This window comes from Poeciliopsis prolifica, unplaced genomic scaffold, assembly GCF_027474105.1.
Source record: "Poeciliopsis prolifica strain line A6 unplaced genomic scaffold, Auburn_PproV2 SCAFFOLD142, whole genome shotgun sequence".
Taxonomy (NCBI): domain Eukaryota; kingdom Metazoa; phylum Chordata; class Actinopteri; order Cyprinodontiformes; family Poeciliidae; genus Poeciliopsis; species Poeciliopsis prolifica.
This window is the reverse complement of record NW_026562517.1, coordinates 16922-23367: the sequence shown is the minus strand read 5'-3', so window position 1 is coordinate 23367 and position 6446 is coordinate 16922. Positions and strand designations below refer to the sequence as shown.

General features: G+C 36.3%; 1 long non-coding RNA gene across 1 annotated transcript; it reads left to right on the top strand.

Annotated features, from left to right (window-relative positions):
• Positions 1 to 827: 827 nt before the first annotated feature.
• On the top strand, positions 828 to 2153 carry LOC129355717 (uncharacterized). The gene is made up of 2 exons (XR_008605308.1): positions 828 to 1790; positions 1880 to 2153. It is a non-coding gene; the product is annotated as an uncharacterized LOC129355717 (long non-coding RNA).
• Positions 2154 to 6446: the final 4293 nt, after the last annotated feature.

Genomic DNA, 6446 nt, shown 5'->3' with positions numbered 1-6446 from the left:
ATAAGTTGATATGAGAAAAATTATGTGTATTATTAATTATTGTGTCTTTACTATTGTAATTAAACATCAATTGTATACCCCAAAAAAACAAAAGTATTTTTAGAAAGAAAAAGTAAACTCAAGAATAATATTTTTTAAAGTTTTTAAGTTAAATTTTAAAAACATTATTCACCATAACTTTTTTGAAGCTTATTCTTAATACCACCGTGGGGATTATTTATACAGGTGAGCAGGGAACACTGCAGAAGTAATTATGAGCAGTTAAACTGAACACTGCGAGTGCTGTGCATTAGATGCATAGCTTTAAGGATGAACCGGAACATAAATTTCATATCTTCCCAGTCACCAATAATGCTAGGCGTTACATACCTGGTAGATGTTTCTGTGTGTGATGAACAAAGATGTTAAATCCTGTCGCTATTATTGCTGAACACACAGCTATAAATGTCTGCGCAAGGTCAGAGTTCATCTATTAAACTGACTGTAGATTAATACATAGACGAAAACCTGGAGTATAGACATTATTCATTAGCATATTTGTGAGGATGCCTTTTTATAATTTCAGATTTTTGTCCAACTTTTCTTCAAGTTAACTTAGAAAGTGAGCTATTATTGTTACTGGTTAATTATCTAAACTACAGAAAAGTTATTGTTAGAAAAACTCAAATTTGAACAATTGGACTGATATTGATATGCAATAGTAATACTGCTGTTATGTTAGATTTACCTATGTTTGTTTTATCCGTGTGAAGTACACAATTGAAAGACTGAGATCTAGACAAAAATCAGGGTGCAAAAACAATCTTTAATACATCTGCAGACGGAGAGCAAAAATACACTGCATTAGGCGAAAATCAAAATCTGCTCCAACGAACACTTACTTTCTTTATTCACCTCTCTCTCAGCTAACAGAGGAGGAGATTTAATCTTCAAGGACCAAACAAAGGAAAACAGACTGACGGAACAGTTCAACTTTGTACACTCATTCACTATCATGTGGATGCAAAAACTAAACACTCTGTCTCCATGCAGGGAAGGCCAGTTGAAAGACAGCAAGTTCCCAGTCTGGGAAACTTCAGCTGACAAATGTTTTTCAGTTAGTTTGTATGCTCTCTGCAGCTGCACGGAAAAAAAAAAATCTTGACTATGATGGGTTGTTCATCATAGTCAAATTCACTTTCACTGCTTTTGTCAGAAACCCGTTAACCAGAAATCTGCTGGAGATGTCTCAGTACAGCAGTCCCACCCATGCTACGAACCTCCCGGGAAACCCCATTTTTAGCAGCACCTGGAAGAGTGCTTCCAGATGCACATCGAAAGCTTTCTCAAAATCTCAATTTAGGACTATCAGCCGAATGTTTCTGTCTTTCACAAAACAGATGGTGTCTCGGATCAGTACGAGGCTGTCCGTGATCTTCCTCCCCGGCACCGCGCAGGCTTGATCGGGGTGGATTAGATCCCCCAACACTCTGTGCATCCTGGCTACTAAAGGTTTACTAAAAAGTTTACAATCCACGTTTAAAAGGGTGATTGGGCCGCCAGTTTTTAAGATCTGTCTTGTATTTATATAAAAGCGTCACTATTCCTGTCAGGATCCAGGGTTGTTAGGTTCTCGCTGTAGGGGTTTTGGGTGCATGCACCACCTTTGTTTCCTCACCAGATGGCACCATCAGTTTGACGGAGGGCGTGGATGACGTCATCTCCCACACCGGCCTCTGATTAGCTCATCAGCGACAGGTTTTGAAGAGCGGTCTACCAGTCCTTCCGCGCCTGAGTGTTGCCCAGTTTTGGTACCTCCTAGCTACCTCGAGTTTGTACTCTGTGTTTTTCTCGCTGTCTGACCCGTCAGTGATTCCTTTGTCTACTCACCTCTCCGCAGTCTCCCCTTGGATTTCCTCGACTGGAAGACGCGCCGTTTCTCGCTCCTCGCGGATCCCGAGCCTACCTGTCTGCCCTCCAGCGCGCACACGCCCCACCCAAACCCCCAGAGAGACCGGACCCTGGACCCAGCAGCCACCCGCCGCTAGCTTTTCCCTGCTCGACTCAATGAGCCGATCGCTTCCTGATCCTTCCCTTCCCGTGGACCAGACCAGAGTTTTCATTCCCTGCCACTGTGTTTCGCTTCTTTCTCAAATAAATTCACTACATTTTCACCCACCGTATGTCTAATTTGTTGTGTTCTGCATATGGGCTAGAATCAAATCCTCCCAATATGACAATTCCTGTTCTAAAACTACCGTGGAGTTTGTCTAATTTGCTAAAATCAGTAAAAAACCACGATTAAATCCGGTGCTAAAAATGTCCCAAAATGTTAAATAAAATTCTAAAGGGAGTCTGTCTGAGCCTGGAGATTTTCCTTTTTTAAAACTTTTCAGTGACTGTAAAAGCTCTAAAAGGGTAAAATCCTGCTCTAAAAAACTAGTTTCTTTTCTACTTTTTTTCAAGAAAATCCAATGTTTCTTTTATAGTTTCCTAATTTACTGGTTTTTCTGCATATAATTCACCATAAAACTTTTCGATCACTTTTTTCTTCTATATTTGAAACAATGATTCCGTTTTCTGATTTCAGTTCAAAGATAACACTTTAATTATTTATTATTTCTTTAATAAGTATCTTGTACATTTTTCTCCTTCTATCTCTCTCTCTGCTTCTTAAAATGACTCATTTACTCTTTATTTTTGCTAAAATTCTCATTTATTTTTTAACTTTTATTTCTTTATTAAAATCCAAACCCTGTGTATTTAAAATATAATATCTCTGTAATCTATGCAGCCCCATCATGCTTCTCTGTTCTTTTTTCTTTTTCTTTTTCCTGCTTGTCGGAAAGAAAGTCTGGGTCCTACCTTTCACCATCTCCCACGACTGTGCTCGTGTGTCGTACACCTATACAGACCTTCCAAGTGTCTGCCATTCAGGGTACTGCTGCCGATACTGGCTTATCAGAACCTGGGCCTCCAGCAGGGAGAAGTTGAGTTTCCACAGACCTCTCCTGGTCGTTGCACCCGAAGGAAGTGAAAGCGTGCAGGACAGAAGGAGGTGATTGGAACAGAAAGCCAGTGAAAATCTAGGATCGGTTAGGGCATATGAAAAAAAAAAATAATAATTGATACGAGAGGCTTTAGAGCTATCATCACTGACCCAGGTGAAGCCCTCCGGGATGCTTGGTTCTAAAACAGTCCACTAGTTTAAAATCCCTAACTATTCTCTGTAATAAAAGCGATGTCTTGTTTACCTTAAAATCCTGTCTGGTTCTTTTGCTGCCTTTAACCAGCTGTATTTTAACCAGTTAAAATCCCCCACAATTATAAATGCTTTTCTTCCCAGCATGTGAGGCTGCAGTTCCTCTAAAAAGTCATACCTGTCGTGCTTGTCGTTAAAACCATAGATATTTAAGATGTTAAAATCCTGTCTGTTAAAATTCAGATTTGCTAAAACTGCTTGTCCGTCTCTCACCACGGTGCTGCCATTCACCAAGATGTGAGGATTGTTTATTTACTAACAAAGTCAAAGTCTTGTGTTTCAGAAGTTCCAAGAATGGGTGTCAAAAAAAGCTTTATCAAATTTTATTTGTAGAGCACATTTCAGCAGCAAGGCATTTCAAAGTGCTTTACATCATAAACACAAAAACACAAAGTCATGCAACATGGAATAAACAATACGTTGTTACATATTACATTTCAAATATAATTCTAAACATGTGTGTTTTTAGTTGAGATTTAAAGGAAGTCAGGGTTTCTGCTGTTTTAGTTTTCTGGAAATTTGTTCCATATTTTTGGTGCATAGTTGCTGAAAGCTGCTTCTCCTCTCTTGGTTCTGGTTCTGGGGATGCAGAGCAGAACCAGAACCAGAACCTGAGAGTCTGGAAGGTTGATACAACAACAGCAGATCTTTAATGTATTGTGGTGCTAAACCGTCCAGTGATTTATAAACTAACAACAGTATTTTAAAATCTATTCTTTGAGCTACAGGGAGCCAGTGGAGGGACTTTAAAACTGCAGTTATGTCTCTATCTTCCTGGTTTTATCTCAGCGAAAGAAGTGAAAATGGGCAATATATGAATTTTCAGCACTAAATTCAAATTTCAGCCTTATCATCTTTGAAACAGCATAGAAATGCTGAGTAGTAGTTCCGGTTGTTTGAAATCAGAACCAAGTCAAAATCTCGTGTTTCAGAAGTTTTCAGCAGTCGGCGTCCTTCTTATCCTTAAGTTCTGTGCACTCTGGCGTAGAATCTATTAAATGAACATATAGTTTTCTTCATAGTAGCAGTACAGGGATTCAAGCCATGATGGAGAGAAATCTTCACTGTCTGCTGGAAGGAGGTCACGGAACAGTGTGCAGTTCATCGCTGCTCTTTCCCAAAATGTTGTGTTTTCCCAATTTATGGCTGTATCTTGTATCAAGTCATCACATTCTTTTAAGATCGTCTTAACTGAGTTGTAATACTGCAGTTTTCAACCAAAGTCATTCTTAGCATATTGCCTGGAACCAAAGTCTACTTTTGCCTCAAAAGTGTTAATTTTTTCCTCAAATTCGTCTTCGTTTTCCATTTCCAGGGAATAAAAATAACACAATTAATGAAACATTTTTTGAGCAAAAGCAGTTATGATGGTGTAACTGGAATTAAAACACATACAAACCAAATAGTTTTTATGAGTTTAATTATTATGCTTTTGTAAAGTATTACAAGAAGCTACTTTATAAATATTTTAATTTTTTTGATGTTATTGCTTTATATCAAGTTACAAGAACATGATGGATGTATAAAATAAAAATGTTGAACATAAACATAGAAAGAATTATGTTTAATAAAATATGAAGCTTTACCCTCGAACAGATTTATACTTAGAATTAAATGTTATTCTTTATCTATTAATATAAAAGGAAAAAAAGAGGCATTTACAAATAATAATCAAATTTTTGGTAATTCATTTTGATTATAAGTAAGTCACTACTTTTAATAATCAGGTTTCTTTTGCAAATACAAACACTATTTGTTTATTGAAAAATGAAAGCTCGTCTGTAAATAACAACTAAACCTTTTTGGTAAATTGTTTAAAAGAAAACAGACAAAACTACAATAAAAAACCTGCTATAGTATAAATTTATTTATCTAATTGGAATAAGCACCTGGTATTAAAAATAAGCTTTAAAAAAGTTATGGTGAATAATGTTTTTAAAATTTAATTTGAAAACTTTAAAAAAATTCATATGAGTTAACTATTTCTATCTAAAAATACTTTTGCCTTTATTTGTATACAACTGATCTTTAATTACAATAGTAAATGCATAATAATTAATACACATAAGCAGGGCAGTGCAGAGTCCTTTGGAGGGGCAGGGGCTCAAATTTTTAAAAAAGGGCACATTGAACAAAAACATCGTACAACAACACAGCAACAACCCACATTAATCAATAATGTAATTGGTTCATACCATATCAATGCCATAATTTGGGGACAATGCAAAGCAGTCTATATTTTCCCCAACAAGTAAATTGTTGCTGATTCTGCTGCTGACAAAGCTGGAGGGCTGAGTTGATCTGAGACTGTAGCTGTTAAACAGACCAGAGGAGAGAAGGTCGCTGATTATGAAGTTATGAAATTAGCACATTTGCTGCCAATTTACCGATTAAGCCCTAATAATAGCTACTAATATCTATTTATTTTTGTGGTTTGAACAATTCCAGAGTTGATCTCAGTGAAATTAGTCAAAAATAAAATTAAGACGAAAAAAGCTTTATCACAGTGAAATAAGGCAAAAATGCAACAATGTGTAATTTTCAGCAAAATCTTAAGAGTTCAGTTTTATAATCTTTGAAACAGCATAGAAGTACTGAGAAGCAGTATATTTTAGTGTTTTGAACAATTCCAGTGTTGATCTCAGTGAAAGAAGTCAAAAAGTAAGACTAAGACAAAAAAAGCTTTCTCTCAGTGAAATAAGTCAAAAATGCACCACTGTGTAATTTTCTGCAAATTCATGAAAGTTCAGCTTCATTATCTTTGAAACAGCTAAGAAGTACTGAGAAGCAGTATATTTTAGTGTTTTGAACAATTCCAGTGTTGATATCAGTGAAAGAAGTCAAAAATAAGACTAAGACGAAAAAAGCTTTCTCTCAGTGAAATAAGTCAAAAATGCACCACTGTGAAATTTTCTGAAAATTCATGAAAGTTCAGCTTCATAATCTTTGAAACAGCTTAGAAGTACTGAGAAGCAGTATATTTGAGTGTTTTGAACATTTCCAGTGTTGATCTCAGTGAAAGAAGTCAAAAAGTAAGACTAAGACGAAAAAAGCTTTCTCTCAGTGAAATAAGTCAAAAATGCACCACTGTGTAATTTTCTGCAAATTCATGAAAGTTCAGCTTCATAATCTTTGAAACAGCTTAGAAGTACTGAGAAGCAGTATATTTTAGTGTTTTGAACAATTCCAGTGTTGATCTCAGTGA